This window comes from Cheilinus undulatus, linkage group 10 (genome assembly GCF_018320785.1).
Source record: "Cheilinus undulatus linkage group 10, ASM1832078v1, whole genome shotgun sequence".
Classification (NCBI taxonomy): domain Eukaryota; kingdom Metazoa; phylum Chordata; class Actinopteri; order Labriformes; family Labridae; genus Cheilinus; species Cheilinus undulatus.
The window spans coordinates 45,673,268-45,694,751 of NC_054874.1; the positions used below are offsets into that span (position 1 = coordinate 45,673,268).

The 21,484-nt window shown below is 40.6% G+C and overlaps 1 protein-coding gene across 2 annotated transcripts in view; it reads right to left on the reverse strand.

Moving 5' to 3' along the window:
* Positions 1-21,484, reverse strand: part of htr4 (5-hydroxytryptamine receptor 4) — a 306,239-nt gene that overhangs the window by 186,614 nt on the left and 98,141 nt on the right. The gene's annotated exons all lie outside the window — the stretch shown is intronic.

Genomic DNA, 21,484 nt, shown 5'->3' on the forward strand with positions numbered 1-21,484 from the left:
TAGATTTTGGAAAATGAGCCTTAATCTGGGGTCAATAACTGAGCGGCTCTTTCCACGACAGACGAGGTGAAATTTGCCTTTCAGATTTGTCTCTTAAAAAAACTGACACGTTCTGTGGCAAAGTGCTGCGAGGCAAAGGCCATGAGAATTTAGCTGTGAGACAAATTACTGAAAGTCCTCCAGGGACCTTTGCTATGAACACGGGGATTATTCGACTGTATTTTCGACTTACACCCAGGCTGAAAGTTTGTACTTCTATTAACAGGAGTCTGACTTAGGTCAGCGGTGAATGTTTGCACTAAAGTTGAACATTCTGGTAATTGCAAAAGTGTTCCCATATGCACAAGGACATTTATTCTCTGTTAACCTCGTAGGGATGCAGCTCACCACAGTGTTTGTCAGCTATGAGGCTGTAGGCATCGAGATAACAAGGCTTTTTTTCTGTGATGATGTTTATTGTTATTTTAGGTGACCTAATTTGGACTTAAATTTTGGATGTTTTATTGCGTATACTTTACACGGCTTCAGTAAGTCTGAAAAAGCCAGCAGTGACAACTAAGAGCAATGAGGAGCATACATTATATGGACAAAAGTATTTGGCCACACCTGTTATTTATTAAATTCAGGTGTTTCCATCAGACCCGGGTGTATAAAATCATCACCTCGCCATGCAGTCTCTATTTGTAAACATTTGTGATCCTAAATGGGTCGTTCTAAAGAGCTCAGTGACTTCAAGCATGGTACAGTGATGGATGCCACCTTTGCATGATATTGTATCCCTACTGAATATTCCACAGTTAGCTGTAAGCGGATTAGACAGTGGAAGAGTTTAGGAACAACAGCAACTCAGCCACTAAGTGGAAGACCACATAAAATCACAGGGGCAAAGGGTCATCAACACTGCTGATTCTGAGTAGTTCTGAACTTCCACTGGCATTAACGTAAGCACAAAAACTGTGCAGCAAGACCTTCATGGATGGGTTTCCATGGCCGAGCCGCAGCATGCAAGCCTCACATTATCAAGTTGAATGCTGAGCATCGGATGGAGTGGTGTAAAGCACGGCGACACTAGACTGTTTAGCAGTTGAAACGTGTTCTGTGGAGTGATGAATCACACTTCTCTGCTTAGCAGTCAGATGGGCAAGTCTGGGTTTGACAGATGCTGGGAGAACATGACCTCCAGTGAAGGCCAGTCTTAATGCTTCAGCTACCAAGACATTTTGGGCAATGCTATACTTCCAACTTTGTGGTAACAGTTTGGGGAAGGCCCGTTTCTATTCCAACATAACTCATTTCTTGACACTGAGACACTAAAATGCTTCCAAACATCAGATTTAAAAGTTTTTGAAGTCTCCACCATGTCAAAAACTTAGTTCCCCCTTACCACTCGCAGCATCCACTTCTTCCATGCTGTTAGATCAAGCAAGCAAGTGGAGTGCAAGGGATGATGGGAACTGTAGTATCTGCTTCCTTTTGCTCTGCAACACTAAAAAAAAAAAAAAAAAACTACTTATTGCCCTTAAGACCTATCATTTGAGCCGTCACATGTACATGATGACACTGACACACTGGTGTCACTGCAATACCATGAATTTAAAAATAGCATCACATCTCTTGTTATAGCATTAGAGCTAACAACCTGCAAATGCAGCATAGACTGAATGATGTTTCAACAGGTGGTGACGGCACTAAGCAGTGAGTGGGCCTTCCTGCCAATACTGTCCAAAGCTTTTTCTTTTTCTTTTTTTTTTTTTTTAATCTAAATTCTAGGGGAGCAGGTGACCTAGTGGTTAAAGGCACTCCCCATGTACGCGGGGTTCGAATCCCGCCTGAGGCCCTTTACCGCATGTCTCTCCCCCACTCTTGACCCTGTTTCCAACTCTATCCACTGTCCTCCTCAATCTAATAAAGGCACAAAAATGCCCAAAAATAAATCTTAAAAAATAAAAAATAAAAATGCTAGCAAATATGCATCTGATCGGAAACTCTGGGGTTTAGTTGCTTTTTAACTTAGAAAATAAACCAACATATAATTACGCTCAGGCATATCAGCCTTCAAACATGTCTATGAGAGTTTTTGAGTGTCCTTAGCTCCTGTTCTAAGGTAAGATCAAATTTTAGTCGGTGAACAAGGCTCGGAGTTTGATAAGAAACTTTGACTCAGTCTCTTTTTATCTCTGTTTCCTTTTTTGACTAAGGCCCTGTCCACACGAGGACGAAAACGATATATTGCAGTTTCATTTTGAAAAAGTTTTCCATAAAGATGGGATTATTTCAGGAAATATCCGCGCAAACACGGAGCCACTGAAAATGACTGAAAACACTGTAGTGCATATGCCAAGCCTGTACGTGGAGCTGTATTGCTGCCACGGAAATGCACCAAAAGAGAGAAGAAGATCACAAAAACTAACACAAACTTTCTTCTAGTTGTCCCTCTGGTTGTTCTCCACATTGGATTTAAGAACATCTGGTGTTTGCGTTTCACAGTGGTTGTAAAGGGGCATCAGATTTTGCGGTAAAAGCCATAACAAGCTCAATAGCTTCTGCAGCATGAACACAACCTTGTAATCAGTCATTACTGTTCTGGTCGGGCCTGCGCATGCACCTTAAGAGAGCTACATCGTGTGTGATGTAATCGTTTTAAGAAAGATGCAGATAGCTGTCCACACGGAGACGAAACGGCAGTTGTTTACGGATTTATGCACTCTGGGACCTGTTTTCAAAAAGCATCATTTACAGTTACCCAAAACGCCATTTCCATGTGGATGAAACGCCGATACAACAAAAAACTTTTGCGTATACTCCTGAATTTGTCTCCGTGTGGACGGGGTCTAACATGCAGTATGTTGTTCAACGCTAGTTAAGATGTGACTGTAGAATTTGTCCCCTCAACTCTCCCCTCAGGCACTAAATTAGCCACTGAAATCAAACCTGTATTGATTTATAAATACAATATATATGCAAATAAATAAAAATATTGATCGTCAGTCTTATTAATTGCATTTTTTTACATCTCCAAATTAGTGGAAAGAGAAAATCTACTGCTCTGCTCCCAAACAGTTACATGTATCAGTGGGTTTAATATGTCTGATCTTAACTGACCCTAATGTACTGGTGTGTTTGCTTACACTTGCTTTAAAATTTGACGAAAGTCAGTGGAGGCTGCTTTGTCTTGGGACAAACTCAGAAATTAAAATTACAACTTGGAAACAAAAAATTATTCGAAAAGTTCAGGTTTGGTTGAAGAGAGCTGCAGCCGAAGAACCTACACAAGAGGACACCCAACATTTATACCATCCCGAGCCAAAGAGGTCGATCATTTGATTGGATGATGCATTAAGTATCATCCCATGATCAATGAGCAGCTGGTTTTAAATAAACAATGGCGCCTGGATACAGTTTCATCACAGTTCATGTTATTCAAGAACTGGTGTCCTTTTCCTGAATGAATATGTAGAGGAAACTTTACACCTACTTCCACGGCTCTTTGCATTCAGTACACAGCTTTAAACAGCTTCAGTATCATTTATCAGGATTCACATAGATTAAAGATTTTTACTGCAGGAAATGTTGAGAGAAAAGTGAGATAAAAACAACTTTCAGCAAAATATTGATGCTGTTTTGACAGCTGAAAGGTTCCAGTGGTGTATTTTCATTCTTATCTTTAACACAGAGCTCATTAACATTCAACACATTTGCTCTTCATCATTTCAGAGTCTCTCTGCATAGAACTGATGGGATTTGGCTTTTAACAGGTAGACTGAGCATGTCACATCTACCTGATAATGATCAGGAAAAAATCAGTCTCTGCTCATTTTCAGCATGCTCATTTTCTGATAGAGAAGATACGACGAGGAAATAAAGTCTCAGTCTCAGTTCATTAAAACTTGATAAAATTTAAATGTTGCAATGTGTAATGCAAACCCAAAACTGACTCTGACTCTAGGTAAAAATCCCATGTTGTTTAAGGATCCATCATCCCTCACCTCCATGCCGGACAGATTCTCTAATCTTCATACATCAGAGGTCTTCAGGATCACATCAAAACATTACATCCAGAGGAAAAACAGATGGTGGAAGTTGTTGAGGCATTTGGCCGATGATCAAGCTGCTTTAATTACAGGTTAAGACTGAAAATGGTCTGATATCTTCTTCTAGGAAAGGTGTTTCTCTGTCTCTGAAATTATAGTCCAAAAGGCTGTTCTTTTACTAAACTTGTATAGATATACAATCAATCCATCCATCCATCTCCTACCCTTTCCTATCCTCTCCTATACAGTCCCATCCAATCCAATCCCATCTTTTCCTATCCCATTCCAACCCATCCCAGTTCATCCTCTCACACAAAGTCCCATCTAATCCAGCCCCATCCTATCCCATCCTATCTTATCCTATCCAATCCTATCCTATCCTATCTTATTCTATCCTATCCCATCCTATCCTATCATATCCAATCTTATTCTATCATATGCCATCCTATCACATCCGATCCAATCCCATCTTATCCTATCCTATCCTATCCTATCCTATCCCATCTCAAACTCTCCAATCCCATTTTTTCCTATCCCATTCCAACCCATCCCAACCTATCATGTTCCCTTACGTCCAGTCCCATCCCAATTTATCCTATCCTATCCCATCCTATTCCATCCCATCCTATCCTTTCATCTCCTGCTTTCCTCTCCTTTCCTTTCCTTTACTGTCCTGTCGAATCCCATCCCATCCCATCCCATCCCATCCCATCCCATCCCTCCTATTGCATCCCATCCCTTTGCATCCCATCCTATCCCAATCTATCCTATCCTATCCTATCCTATTCTATCCTATCCTATCCTATCCTTTCCCTTTTAAACCAATCCTATCCAATCCTTTCCTACTATCCTTTCCTTTCTTGTCCCGTCCCATCCAATCCTAACTTATCCTGTCTTATCTTATCTTATTGGCAATGTTTTTCCATCTCCTGGAAATTTAAATGCATTTCCAGTCCAGATGGGATTATCAGTACTTCCAAGTTCTGGGTCTATCTTGGGGTAGCAAGCAGACATCCTTATCAGCTGCATGAGCCCCCTCAGCTGGCTCAGGTTGACATAAGGAAAAAGCATGTCTACTCCTGTCTCCTGAACTCCTCACCTAATCTCTAAACTCTGAGCCCAGCCTCCCTCCTGAGGAATCTCAATTCAGTCACCCATATCCACAATCTCATTGTTTCAGTCATTATCTAAACCCATGACCACAGGTGAAGGTTGGAACAGATCAGCTGCTAAATTGAAAGCTTTTCCTTTAAACTCTGCTCCCTCTTTATCCTGACAGACCTGTAGAAGTCCTCCAGTACAGCTGACACTGCACCAATCTGCCGTCAGCCTCACAGTCCATTCTACCCTCACTTGTAAACAAGAACCTGGGAATATTTAAATAATGCAAACAGAAACCAAAGTGAAGTACATCATTCATTTCCTTTTTTAAAGTCTACTTTAAAAATAACCTTTCACATTTCCTAACAGTCAGACTGGAATGGAGTTTTAAAACTCATCTTTTTAAAGCTCCATCTGATGAGCATATTCTAAAAAAGGCCTCCAAAGAATGACTCTTCCTCTGGATTCCTTTAAAGATCTACTTCTGCATGTCTTTAATGAGTGCTTTTCTCTGCTGCCTTACGAAGAGAGATCAGCTGCTGTGACTTTAATGTGCAGAGTAAAGACAACCGGTGATGACTAAACAGATAAAAAGACAAACATGAGTGTTTTGGATTTTCTCTTTGCATCATTAAAGCTGACTTTCCTAAGAATGCTTTAAAGAAAAAAGAGACACTCAATGTGAATGTGGGAGACACTGAGATCACAAACACTCTTACTATGTGTGTATCAAAGAGAAGAGCTCTGTGTGAAAACACTGAGCAGACTTTATCACAGAGCTGCTTGTCAGCATTAATCAGCTAATTGTTCATTTTAACATAAAAAGTGGCATATTTGTTTCAGCAGAGGCTGGAAGAGAATCAAAACGTCCATCTTAGCATGTCTCTGTGGTAAAAAACCATCATGCTAACATCTGAAAACTCTGGATCCAAAGCAGGAGTGACTTCTGGAAGGAGGGAGAGGTTCCTGTATCCTGACTCTGTCCTGTTTTAATGCTGCAGAATGAATTCTCAGAGTTTCAGTGTGATTAATGGCTCTGGGAGTGTTAAACTTGATATAGGGTGATAGTGGGAAAATTTATTCATACTTGCTACAACCCCTGAACTTTTATTCAGAAAGTTAGTGGGACGTGCTTACCTGTGCAGAAAACTTTATAGTTACAATAAAAGTACACTTCCAGATTTTTAGAAGCCAGTGTGCCCTGCAAGGAGGGAGCAGTCACAGTTCTTCACAAAAGACAGCCTAAGCGGGGTCAGCTCGTGCTTTAAGACAACCAGACCTGAAAAATGCACAGTGGAGTGGAAGACTCATAACCAACACTCACTGCCTCCAGCTACTTTAAAGTTAAAAATATGTTTGAAAAACTTGATTGCTTGGTTTTCATGATTATTTAAAAGGTTCAGTGATGTTCAAAAGTCACATATTTTACACTTTAAGACAGGTTTATATTGGTCTCAGAGGTCCCCAAAACATGCCTGTGAAGTTTGTTGCTGTAAAAACACTCCAGTTTTGAATTTTTGTCTAAAAACCCCTCTGTTTCAGCCCCACTCAGAACGAGCTATTTCTGTGTCTGTAGCTTTAAATGTTAATGCACTGTCTGACTCCTCCCCTGACTCCGCCCCTCCCAGGAAATGGATGTGGCTTAATGGATGTGGCTCTCCTGATCCTCCCACATGACATCATGAGGGGAAAATCTAAGAATGGCTTGTTTCATCACAAATTTTCTGAAAGGTGGTGAAAGAGAGGGAGGGAGGGAATGGATTTTTCTGATTCTTGGGGGGATTGTGGACAGACCTGGGTCACATATTTTTGTAAGAAAAGCCTGAAAAATGTATTTTGCATAATATGTGACCTTTTATTCAAGTTTACTAAAAATGATGCGCTAAAGCGGCAGCAGTGTATGCATGTGATGCAAGGATGAAAAGAGGAAAATTGAAAAAAGAAAGACAAGGTTGTGGCACAGTGCTCTGCCTGCATGACATATAAACTCTGCAGAATCTTTTATAAGTGATGCTGACTGTGTTGTCGATGGAAATCATATGAATAGATATCCTAGTTATGAACAGAAGTTTATGCCCCTCCAGAGTTGCTTCAATGTCCCCTAATCTAATTTGTTTGAGTGTCGTCTCTGCTGTCGTCCATCACAAAAGCCACATAAATTATTATATTGTGATAAAAGTGATGCAAATAGTTAGCTTCTAAACTTTTAACCCTATAAAAAGTTCCTTCATAGGTTAGATATGATACTGAAGAACATAAACCCCAATGTATGGTGCATGCCTTCACACACCTTCTCTCTCCCTATGTCATGTCTAATTGGCCGTCCTATTATGGGCAAAAATCCCATCCAGTCCTATCTCGTCTCTTAAAATGTTTTTAGTAAAACATTGGTTAAAAACACAAACTTATCTATTTAAGTTCCAGAAACTGGTCCCTGACACTGCCATGGCTATGTAAGGGGATGACAGTGGGAGGTGGCGGAAGAACACTTAATCTTGTGCAATGCAAAATAGTCCCAAACACAGAGACTTTCTGGAAGAGGAATACAAAAATAAAGCATAGAAACCCTGAAATAATCACCAAAGAGTCAAGAGATGCAGCAGATAATCTGACGAGACCTTACTGAGTTAAGATTTTATGAGTTTATCTCTGCAAACAGCCACTTCCATATCATGAATCTGCATTTGATCCATGTTAATAAATCCTGATTTAACACAACAGAGTCAGAAAGTATTCTATCAACAGTCCTCACTCCTCCTTTACTTCCCTCACGCCTCTGCATTTTCCCTTTTCTTCTATTTTAGCTACACACATCTTTTTGAGAAAGACCCCCTAAAACCAGAGAGCGAACAGCCTGATTGAGGATCTTTCCGGGATGTTTCTTCTGATGGCAGACGATCACATAGCTGAGGGAGGCTCTGAAGGCTGAGCTGGAAGTGCTCTCTCTGACAGGTGGGATAAATCACCTTGTCAGGCATGACTGGAAACACTGTATGATGGAAGTCTGAACCCAACACACAGAAACACTCACACGTTCTCCCTCCACCTCCTGCTGTCTCCTGTCTGTCTGGGGGGAGAACACATTTGGCAGATTCGTGGCCTGAGATTCTGCAGGATCTTTAGCGTGTTTTCTATCAGACATGACCGCACTGCTGAAGTGGATGCATTTCTTTAAATGTCTGTGCATGTTCACGTCTTCTGTGAAAGTATTTTTTTGAATGAATGGAGGCTTCCTTTTTGGGATTACGTAAGCAGCCGCTGAATGAAATATTTAGTCACTGATGTGGAGAAGACGCTGTACTGTGTGGGCTGCCAAGTCTGTGCTCTGTAACAGTCACCAAACAGACAGAAAGTAGCTTTGAATGGAGGGACGGAAAAAGTACAATAAGCTCTGCGATTGCTGCTGCAGAGAAGAATCGATGTGTCAGAATTATTTACAGGTTGCTTCAGGTGAAAGATGATGAATGGTGTGGTTAGACTTCGCAGGGGAAAGAGCGGCAAAAACAGGACGTTCACCCATCTACTTAAAGTGTCAGGGGCTCCATAAAGTAGGGTATGACTTTCATCACTAAGAAAACTTACAGCTCCTCTGAGAAACTTTCAAATTGTTCCGATTTTTGTGGCCCCTGCAGATGAGGAAGCATGTCTAACACCATCCATCCATTTTCTATACCGCTTGTCTCGTTGGTGGGCTTGAGCCAGCTGTCATTGGGCGAGAGGCGGGCTAACCCTAGGCCAAACACAGTGCTGACATATAGAGACAGACAACCAGGCACGTTCATACGCACACCTACGGCTAATTCAGAATCACCAATTAACCTGACAAGCATGTGGTAGTGGGCAGAAGCGGGAGTACGCAGAGAGAACACACGCATGCACAAGGAGAACATGCAATCTCTGCACAGAAAGGCCCTGACCAGGAAGCGAACCAGGGACCGTCTTGCTTTTAGGCAACAGCCACGTCTGATATCGTCTCTGAAAATTTCCTGTTAATATTTGAGAGGTACAGTCATGGACGAAAATATTGGCACCCCTGGAATTTTTCCAGAAAATCATCATCAATAACATCATTTCTCCCAGAAATTGTTGCAATCAACAAATGTTTTTGGTATACATGTGTTCATTGCCATTATGTGCATTGGAACAACACAAAAATCCAAAGAAAAAAGACAAAATTGACATAATTCTACACAAAATTCAAAAAATAGGCCAGACAAAATTATTGGCACCCTCAACTTAATATTTGGTTGCACAACCTCAGAAAAAAAATAACTGAAACCAATTGCTTCCTATTACCATCAACAAGCTTCTTACACCTCTCAACTGGAATTTTGGACCACTCTTCTTTTGCAAACTGCTCCAGGTCTCTCAGATTTGAAGGGTGCTTCTTGCAACATCAGTTTTAAGATCTCTTCATAGGTGTTCAAGATCCGGACTCATTGCTGGCCACTTCAGAACTCTCCAGCGTTTTGTCTCCAATAATTTCTAGGTGTTTTTTTTAGGTTTGTTTGGGGTCATTATCCTGCTGGAACACCCATGACCTCTAGCACAGACCCAGCTTTCTGACAGTAGGCCCTACGTTGCGGCCCAAAATTTTTTGATAGTCTCAGATTTCATGATTCCTTGCACACAGTCAAGGCACCCAGTGCCAGAGGCAGCAAAATAACCCCAAAACATCCTTGAACCTCCACCATGTTTGACTGTAGGTACTGTGTTCTCTTCTTTGTAGACCTCATTCTGTTTTCTGTAAACAGTAGAATGACGTGCTTTTCCAAAAAGCTCTACCTTAGTCTCATCTGTCCACAAAATGTTCTCCCAGAAGGATTGAGGCTTACTCAGGTACATTTTTGCAAACTCCAGTCTGGCTTTTTTATGTCTCTTTGTCAGCAGTGGAGCTCTCGTCGGTCTCCTGCCGTAGTGCTTCATGTCATTCAGATGACCACGTATGGTCCCAGCTGACACTTTTGCACCCTGAGTCTGCAGGACAGCCTGAATTTGTGTGGAAGTTGACTGAGGATGTTTATCCACCATTCCAACTATCCTGCGCTGCATTCTTTTGTCAATTTTTCTCTTCCATCCACATCCAGGGAGATTAGCCACAGTGCCATGGGTTATAAACTTTTTTATATTACGCACAGTGGACAAAGGAATTTCAAGATATCTGGAGATGGTCTTGTAACCTTGAGATTGTTCATATTTTTCCACAGTTTTGCTTCTTAAGTCCTCAAACAATTCTCTACTCCTCTTTCTCTTCTCCATGCTTGGTGTGACACACACAGGCACACAACAGAAAGGCTGAGTCCACTTTTAGACATTCTAACTGGCTTCAGATGTGATTTCTAGATTGCCAGCACCTGTTACTGCCACAAGTGAGTTTAAATGAGCATCACATGCTTGAAATAAAATGATTTACCCACATTTTTTAAAGGGTGCCAATAATTTTGGCCAGCCCATTTTTTTGAGTTTTGTGTAAAATTATGTCGATTTTGTCTTTTTTCTTAAGATTTTTTGTGTTGTTCCAATGCACAAGAAGGAAATAAACACATGTATACCAAAAACATTTGTAATTTCAACAATTTCTGGGGGAAATGGTGTATTTTCTGGAAAAATTTCAGGGGTAGACGTAGGAAAGGTCAGCACTCAAAATGTCCTTTTACTGTTCATTAAGGCTTCACAGGCCACATCGGACGCGTTTCAACACGTAGGTCTTCGTCAGCGTCCTACTTCTAGTTCAACTTTTGAGGTTGTGCACCTACTTTTCAGTTTTACGCTGGGAGGGTGCTCCTTTTTTTGTTTTTTCGAAAACTCCAGGGGTGCCAATATTTTCGTCCATAACTGTATTTCTGCCAAAAATTCTTATTCTTCTGTCTTTTAATAGTTTGGAATATCAGTGACAGTGGATCTTTATCATGGAAGTGGTAAACAAAAACACTTCCAGTTACCTCTAATTCCCACATACTCCACTAGAGGTGTGCATGCAGTGGTTTTGCTCCGACCAAAGGCAGGTGACCTTACACACTGGAAGTGTGTCTGGTTAGACCAGAGATCTCTGGAGAACTACAATTTCACGGGGGGAAAGCACACTAACAGCAGATTAATTTGACTTTTTGAGGTTGATTTATTGTTCATTTTGACATGATTCCATATTTTTTTTTTTTTTTTTTGGCTTCTACTACAAGATTTGGAAAAGATGAGTGGCTGTAAAAGTCTGTGGTTTTCCACCTCAAAAGGTAACTTTTCTTCGTCATAAAAGCTCTGTAACCCACTGATCTACTGATCTTTTGCTTGTGTCACAGATAAGATTTAATGTTGATATAGTGATGATTTACTGTCAGGATTCCATGCATTGTTTTATTTTGAAGTTGTCTGGATGCTTTGCACATTTTTCTGGCTGTTTGGTATGGCAGTGGCTGAAAATAGACCTGCAGCGAATTTTGAGAGGAGCAGAGCAGATGGACCAGAGCACAGGCAATGGATCTCTAAAAATGGACTAGAGAGGGATTTTTCACAAGCAGATCACTTTCATTGAAGCAGACGTTCCACTGTGGGGCAGGTCAGGTTTTAAGTTACTAGTGCATTTGCAAATTTTATAATGAAAAGGGTCACTGCATCCACCTGTTTACAGGATAAATGTCTTTCAATGGCAGTAATAACAAGAACTGCACCTTAGCGTTAACTCATACGGGACATGGGGGTCATTGTTCTGATAGATCACACAAAGCAGTTACCCGGCACGCCAGATGGATTTGTTTCACACATCCATCTGGAAAACCACTCATACAAAGCGTTTGGGAAAGGGCAGAGCCTTTGAAAAAAAATCGGAGGGTGATCGGATGAACGCTCTGTCCGTCACATCTTTCAGAGTAACAAAACACGCGAGCTGCGCCCCTACCAAAGGAGCAAACTTCTTTAGAGCTGCATAACGCAAATCATGGCAACTGCAGACATGTCAGTACATGAATTTTGTCGTTTTTAAGAAAAGGACAACTCAATGCTGTTCTTTATTCTTCTTTTAACGAAGAAATGTCATCAAGTTCTGATAAAACAGGCGCTTAAGCAGCATTCACGCTAATGTCTTCCACCATAATTCCACCGGCCTCATGTTGATGCTCGCTTACGTCACGACTCCGCTGTGCCTGAAAGTACTGCCCCTCAATGCTGATTGGTCCTGTCATTTTATAACTGTTCGGATGGGGGCTTTGCAAGATGGATTCACCAGTGAGAAACACAAAAATGGGCGTTTACATCTGCTTTGCAAGGTTCACAAAGCAGCTCTTTAAGGAAACACCTTGCCATTCATTCCACCCAGCCGTGACCAGCTGATAGCCAGCTGATTACGGCTCCTATAGCCAATCACAGCTCCTTCTCTCAACACAGTGATGTATTTAGATATGGTGTACTTCTCACTAATCTCTGCTTGCATTAATGCTGATGCACCATGCTGCTACTGGCAAAGCTTAACCTCCTCCACCCCAGCCTCCTCCGCTCATTACACCCTCAAATTTAGATTCATGCAACTATGGATTAAATGTTTCTGAATTAATTTATAGTATTCATGATGCATTTTCATAAATGTATCAGTTCATAAGGCTTTTTTAAAACTATGCACTCCCTAGAAAGTCAAAGCATGCTGCTTGACTAACCTGGGGGGCATCTTTGAGCAGAGCCTTCTCCATAAAGTAACACTGTACATCCATTTTGCATTGTGCATGGTTAAATGTATGACGAGAGTGTACCTGACTAAACTACATTTTGAAACAAATCACTTATCCGGTTCAGGTGGGAGGATTTTCCTTTTAATCTCATATAGAAGCAGCAGTTTTAATGTCATTATGCCTCTCTGTTAAAGTCCTTAAGGCTATAGATTACACTTCCTAGATCAGAGATTAAGAGATTAGTATGGATCTCAAGGAGGTAAGAATGTCTGTTATCAACAGAAATCAACCTAATGTGGTCAAAATCTTCTTCATTTATCCTAAAAATAAAGACAAGTGATTATATGCAGAGAAAACTGGAAAAAATCGTCATGTTAAGAATATCCATTGTTTTATATGACTTTTTAAAGATAACCTAGAAAGCAAAGAAAAATCCTCTGTGCATGGCTGAATTTTTTTGCTTCACTTTCTTCACCTGCAGACACATCTTACACCCTCATCCATCCCCAACTCCATCCATGGAAGGATAAGGAGACAGAATATAGGGTAGAAAGTTGAACGAAGTGAGCAAACAAAAGAGCGAATGAGCAAACAAATTGACAAATGTGGTGTAACGACACAAACGTGCAGGGGTGAGCTGCTCTTTCCCTCTCTGTGTTTGGCCTCATGCTGCAGGGGGGCCTAACTTCTCTGTTGAAGGCAATCATCCAGAAAACCGGATCTGTCACAGGACACCTGAGGTGCTGAGGAGAGGGAGGGAGGGCGAGCGGGAGAGAGAGAACGAGACGGGCCGCTATCTGATCTGTGACTGAATGCTTCCTGTTGACTTATGGCTCAAACACGTCGGCCTGTTCCGGGACAATCACACTCACTGGATCCATGAAAACCTTTGACATGAGAGATGGCTCTACAGGATGTGTCTGACAGTGAAAATATTAGTTGTTGGTTTAAGATTGCTGAGTGAGTGGCACATGAATCTTTGTACAGGACATTTGTTAGACGAGTTTCAGGGTCTTCTCAAACTGGCCGTCATTAAAACACGCCCTGTTCTCTCATCACTTTTCCCACATTAGTTTGAAGATTTTCTGCAAATTTTCTTGATGTAATGTTAAAGCAATCAGATTAACATGTCTGATGGTTGTCACACTAAGAATAGGAGCTTTGACTATGGCTGCTGATTCCACTATTCAACATATTTCCCACTTTTTCTTCATTTAAAGTCTCAGAGGTCCTCAAAACATGCCAGTGAAGTTTGTTCCTGAAAAAACACTCCAGTATCAGATTTTTGCATGTCTAAAAACTATGTTTCAGCCCTGATCAGAACAAGTTGTTTCTGTGTCTGTGGCTTTAAATCTTAATGGGCTGTCTGCTCTGCCTCTGACTCCGCCCCTGACTCCGAGGAAATGGATGTGACTTAATAGATGTGGCTCTCCTGCTCCTCCTCAGCTGGCAGCTGATAGGAAGATTAGGAGAGGAGGGCGGAACTTTCTTCCAAGCGGGGAGGCTAGCTGAACCTGGGGGAGGGGCTAACTCCCCACATGACATCATGGGGGGAACGGCTTGTTTCAGCACTTATTTTCTTAAAGGTGGATAAAGGGGGGAGGGGGGGCTGGATTTTTCTGGTATTTGAGGGGCTTGTGAACAGGCCAGGGGCACATGTTTTTGTTAGAAAAGCCTGAAAAAGAGATTTTTGCATAACATGTCCCTTTTAAGACCCTGGAATGTCACCCAAGTTCCAGGCCTGCTAGAAAAGCTTCTGTAAAAGGGAAAAGGGACCAAAGCTCTCAGACTTAGGGTATACATATTTGAATATTTGCCAATACTTTGTATTTAAAAAGTTTTCTTGTTTTTCAGCCATTCTCTTTTATACCTTCTTTAATTTTGCAACTAAACCATCAACACACAAAGGTCGCTTCTGTGTGGAGAAAACATAAATCATATCATGGGCATATGTCTACTTTTAGGTCTAAAATTTGTGAATATATGAAATTAAATACTGAACTTTTTTAGGAAGCTCAATGGGCAAATGTTGCTGACTGCATTCACAGACATTTAAAGCATTTTAAGAGTTTCCAGACTTAAGTGTTTTTGCTTTTATCATCTTGAAATATGACACCAAAGTAGACCTGTTGGGAGATTTATGATGGGTTGATTTAGATACTTTGGACAAGAAATATTTTAATGTGAGATACACTTTGAATTAGTGTTGGAGTAATGAACTGTTAGGGGGGAATCGTGTTGTTTGTTGTGTTATTTGTTATGTGATCAGGTGTGTTTGTTAGTTAGTTTGTGTGTTAGTTTGTTAGCAACATAACTCAAAAAGTTGCAGGCGGATTTTGATGAAATTTTCAGGAAATGTCAGAAATGGCACAAGGTAGAACTAATTAGATTTTGGGAGTGATCCAGATCAGCCATCTGGATTCAGGAATTTTTTAAAGGACTCTGTACTAGTGGGAGATAGGGCTAATGGTGGAGGTCTGCGCTGTTACCGCTTTACACCAGGAGATGGCGGACATGAGTAACGTCAATCCCAGCCACAGTTTTTGGGTGTGTTTCTATTCAAAGTTTTGGAGTTTATAGAGTTTGAAAGACGCACGCCCGGTCGAGGAGACGAGTCGGAGCATAACAGAGAGAAAGACAGTGAATTGTAGCAAGAATACTCACAATGCTGGGAGGAATAGAGGAATATTCACCCTCTGACATGACTTCCAGTTGTCCAGTGAGACCATGGGTGCATCTGTTGGCACACGTAGTGAAGCCAATACTTTGCCTTTCCACTCCGCCGGGGAGGGAGTAATCAGCGAATGCCGTAGTGGGGGGCACATGGGGATGGATCCAGGAATTTTTTGAAGGATTCTTCACCATTGGGAGATAGGGCTGATGGCGGAGGTCTTTGCTCTCCGATCGCTTTTCTAGTTTGTTATGTATTGTGCATATTTGGTATTGTTTCATGTCTGGACACCTTCTAAAAGCTTTTGGAAGCTTCTCTGGGATGTCCCGCATGTGCCTATCATTCCCTGGCTGTTTTGTTGGATTCATGTTGTTTCCTTGGTGCATGAATCAAATAAATCAATTAAAGAGTTTTAGTTATTAAATTTGTTCAAGAAAAATACAGTATATCAATCAGTGGAGCCATTTTACAAACAAAAAAGTGCATCTGAGAAGTGAGGGTAAGAAAAAGAGATGTCTGGCCTGTAGCTCCTTTTCCCTGTTTCTGACTCTAGCCACTGCCCTTCTCTGTTGATAAAGGAAATAAATCACCCAGATATCCATGTTTAATATCTATGTTTATGACCCTGATTGTGCATTCTCTGCTGAGTTAGCACATTTCCAGAATTTTCTGCTCCAAACACATCTTATTATAATTCAGTCTCTACTTCTAGTGGAATAAAATCAAAACCAAAGGTGGCCAAACTGAAGGAAGATCAATTTTAGATAGAGCACAGACAGCCTGCATCTCTGTGTGCTGTAGTTTTTATTCTGCTGTGAGCTGTGATGGAGGCAGCTCCTGCTACGTCTGCATTAAAACACACTTTTCTATGGTACTGATTATTTATGTTGATTTATTACCAGCCATCTCTCTTAGTGCAATATGCCTTGTGTCTCCCTTTTTCATTCTTGGATCATTTTCTGTTTTGTTGTTGGGATTTTTAGCACAGTTGGATGCTGTTATTGAAAAGTACTATAAAAATAAGCTTGATTTTATAAATGCTAACGTACAGACATCTGGATGGTTTGATTTTATGTTGATGATCAGAGGCTGATATGCAGCTTTCTGTTATTCAGCCTGATGTCATTTGGAAATCAAAGGTGCAGATTAAACAGATGTGATTTCGATGAACAAGATCACAGGGTAATGACTCCAAACCATCTGTGCATTAGCAGCACAACAATGTTACATAAAACCGATGTGACCTGATAAATGTGTCATCTCACCACCTTGACAGTCTGTCAGACAGCAGAGCCAAATGTTTGGCAACAGAGGAGTGAGAGAGAAATCATGAATTCCTTAGAAGAATTTCTCTTAACCTGGAAATACCTTAAAATATAATAATAATATAATAAACTATGACACATTTTAACTTCCTAGATCCTTCACAGCAGCCTCTGCAGATTCATACTGACATGCTCCGAGCTGATCTTAGCAGTCATCGTCTAATAGTGTCTGATATGCTTAAGTCTCAGGGAATAGACTTCAACTGTTAATCCCCCTCTTGTTAAATCATCAATTTTCTATGATAACCACATTTTTGAAAAACTGAGTTCAATTTCATTCCACTTGCCACTACCAGGCCTGATTACTCCAAAAGAACCTGTCTGACAAAGTGAATTAGACTAAATGGTCTCAGAAAGCAACACATCATGGTGCCATCTAAAGAACTACAAGAACACATAAGAAAGTCACAGACACCTATCAGTCTGGAAAGGGTGCCAAGACATTTCTAAGGGTTTCAAGACTCCTGCAAACCATGGTACGAGCCATTATCCACAAATAGAGAAAACTTGGAACAGTTAGTAACCCCCCCATGAGTGGCTGATCTACCAAAATTTCTCCAAAAGCACATCAAAGACTCATCCAGGAGGTCACCAAACAACATCTAAAGCCCTACAGGCCTCACTTGACAGAGTTAAGGTCAGGGTTCATGACTCAGCAATAATTAATAACTATTAATTCATTTTGTTTCTTTCTTAAGTAGTGTTGCTCTGTTGCCTGTATACATTCTATTGGTATTGCACTATGCATTTAATTTTGTAATTTTGTGTATCTATGTTTTGTTTTTTGTTTTTTTGTTTTTTTAAATTTTCATTTATTTATGCATTGACTTTTTCCTCTTTGTAAACCTTGATAGATGAGAAATGGGGTAGATGGGTTGGGACTGGGGTTACTTTAGTTCATATTGTATGTCTGTGTTAATTTTGTATCTACGCAAAACTTCAATAAATATATGTTTAAAAAAAGAAGCAAAATGAAGGTTTTGGAGTGGCCTAGGCAAAGTCTGGACTTAGATCTGATTGAGATGTGTTGGCTGGACCTTAAACAGGCCGTTCATGTTAGAAAACCCTCCAGTGTGTCTGAATTAAAACAAATCTGCAAAATAGAGTGGGCCAAAATTCCTCCAAAGCGATGTGAAAGATGCAATGACAGTTATTGCAAATAGGAAAAAAAAAGGAAAATTTTGAATTATCTTTGTCCAATATAAAAAATATTTGATGACCTGAAATATTTACTTGTGACAAATGTGCAAAAATCAAATGCAAAATCATGCATACACTGCTATTCTGATCCTTTGTGTAAATGATAGATAAAGTCCAAACATTCTTAATCTTCTCTGCTGTTCAATAATTTAAAGCTCAATTCCTGGCATGAAAAAAGTGAAAGTATGGTAAATTTCTTGTCACAGGATTCACAGGAAAATGGATACGTGTGAGCATTAAACATGGTAAATCCCACATTTAACAACTGCCTAAAAGTGTAAAGACAATGGTAAGAAATTATTATGCCACATTAGTACCAGAACATGCACTTTAACGTGTTTTATGTGTCATATTCTCCTGCTAAAACAGAAGGAGAAGCAGATAAATCTCTGCCATGAGGAAAAGTGGGTTGATGATTAAAAACTAGGCTAATGATGCTAATTCGGTGTCACAAATGATCTTCCTGACGCCTATGACTGTACGCCTGCATGGGTGTCACCTGTCTACCACCTCGTCTTCATCCGTGCCATCAACAGAGCAAACAACACAAACACATATGTGACCGCTCTGAACACATATGGCACATGGAGGTGCAGTTAGTATGTAGGGCGCTGTGTGGGCAGCTGTGACTCTGCGTCATACATCAGACTCCTGCAGCCATTAGGAGCTGTTCACAGCTGCTGGAGGCTCCGTGTTACAGCCATCAGAGAGAGATGGATCCCATTCATACCATCCTCACACAAAACTAGGTCATATAGTGAAACCACAAACAAGCTTTTATCACGCTTTTAAAGGCATTAGCCCGCCCACTTAATGACCTTAATCTAATTCTTTACCAAAACCTACACAAACCTCCTCTCTTCCTCTAAAAAAAACAAAAACTGCACAGTTAGCTGTAAAGGATGCATCAAACTCATTCAGTACAACTTTTTGAAGCTTGGTGAAAATATAGGAAAAGTTCAGACACATAAACTAAAAGTTTTTGGATTCCTTCAAGTGCAGAACTTTTCTACTTCTTCCCTGGACGGTACTTTTCCTCTCCCTATCTGTTGGTCAAATTAAACAATAAAATCTTCTCACTGTGCCTTCATAGTGGTGATTTAACAAAATTCAAATCTCTGCATCACCCTCCAGACTAAAGGACATTAAGCAGACAGATGCAGCAATAAAATGACTCTCCATTACACAGCAGAGGAGAGAAACAGCCAACAGCTTCAGCAGGGTCTCTGTTTTAATCAAACAACAAGCCTGAGGGGGGAATCTTCAGAGTCAGTGAGCAGCACAGGAGAAAACCTACGGCGTGTTGTTTCCTCAAATGAACCAAAAATCTGAGGAAAGGAACGCCCTTGAAGAAGGCAGCAGGTGAGTCACTTCTGTTGCTATATGCAGAACTTTGAGGCTTATTTGTTACACAGTACAGCAGCTGGGTCTGCTTTCTATGCAGATGAGGAGTAGACTGCACTTAGTGAGCAGAAATATAGAAACTTAGGCTGCAAGGACAATCCTTCAGGTGGCTGTGCTGGTTGTTTCTTAATGCAGCACACCTAATGTCAGCAAACACTGATTGGCATTTTTCACTGTCTGCTTTGGGGATTTCTGATAAGCCTTGAGGAAAGTTACATTTGCATGATTATGAAATTCTTCAATATTATCATTTATTTTAAGCCACTTTTTGACACATGGCAATCCAGGGTGACTGGAGGTCAGCGTTGGTTGAAGGTCCTGTATCAGGGGTGTCAAGCTCAAGGCCCAGGGGTACAGTTGTACCTCTGAAAACTTACTTTAGGCATCATTCACCTGACACATCTAGATAAACATCTCATTTTCGGATATTTAAAATATTTCAGCACTTGTCAGTGGCTTTTAAATACCATCCATCCATTTTCTATACCTTATTCTGTTCCGGGTTGTGGGGAGCTACCCCAGCTGTCACCGGGTGAGAGTCAGGGTACACCCTGGATTGGTCACCAATCAATCACAGGGCTGACATATAGAGACAGACAACCAGGCATGCTCACATTCACACATACAGGCAATTTAGAGTCACCAATTAACCCAATGAGCATGTTTTTGGTGGTGGGGGGAAGCCAGAGTAGCCGGAGAGAAACCACATGTGCACAGGGAGAACATGCAAACTCTGCACAGAAAGGACCTGGCCGGGAAGCGAACCAGCAACCTTCTTGCTGTGAGGCAACAGCACTAACCCCTGTGCTGCCATGCTGCCCGCTTTTAAACACATACAAGGATTTATTTTTTACAGGATGTTAGTTGAACAAATTTGTTAAGATTTGTGATTTTTGCATGCTGTGCTTTGAAAGAGTTGCAGACACCTTGTTTTAATCTGTCAATCTTTAAAAAAAAAGAAAACTAAAATTAAAGACAGAATGCTCTCTAACTGTTCAATGTTGTCATGGTTTTCAAAAATTGATTTTTATGGTCTTGGTCTTGCCCCAGTCTCGGCTTCTCTCGGTCTCGACCCACAGAAGTCTTGGTCTTGTCTCGGTCTCGGTGCACTTTGGTCTTGGGCAAGTCTTTGTGACGGATAATGTTGGTTTGAGTACAACACTAGCCATTTGGTTGCAGAGTGTAGCAAGCTTGCAGTTCCAGTTTTTAACATATTTTCTCCCCCATTATGTCAAAAACATTAATTTTCATAAAACAGAGACACTCAATAGTGAATTAACAATATAGAGTGCAGTTTTCAACCCATTCAATATATGGAAAATTAACAACTGTACATGCTTCCACAAAGCAGGCAATGGTTCCCAAATTGTGGGTTGGAACCCCCTAGGGGGCTGGAGACAGTGAAAGGGGGGGTCATGAGAAGCTTTCTTAAAACAATGAGAAATTTAATATGATTTAAAATCATACATTTTATATATTATTTAAAAAAAATATTAAATAAAAAAGAGTTCAATTTAAAATAAAATCTTAGTTAGCAAGTGATTTGTGTGCTCAGATGTAAGTAAACCTTATTAAACTACCTAAAATGCAAGTTTTATACACAATGCTTGTGCAACATCTTGCACTTTATCACCCTTAAGGGAAGTTGTGGGGAAGTTCTGGTCACAGGCTGATAAGTCTGGGATCCCCTGACCTAAACTGTATGACATAATGGAGCAACATGTGAGACACCATCACAGTAATCTTCCTAAAAACATCAAATTAAGAGAAATCTTTTGCAGAAATGGTGCTAATCCTTTAAGTAGAGTTCAGAAGCATGGGGAAACGTTAACATGAATCACTGAAGCTGTTTTTGTAACTCATGGTGCACCAAGACATTGAGGACACTGATTTAGTGTCATCTTTCAACAGTGTCTGAACATTTCAAACCAATACAAAGCCCAAAAACCCTGGCTGTAAAGACTGTCAGGTCTCTACAGGTTTTTCTCTCATTTGCACTGATTTAGTGGGCGTAAAAACAGCACAATCATTTTGTGGATCAGGTCCATTGTTTTGCATGTGGTACCTATAAATACTGGTGTATTTCGAAAACTGAGT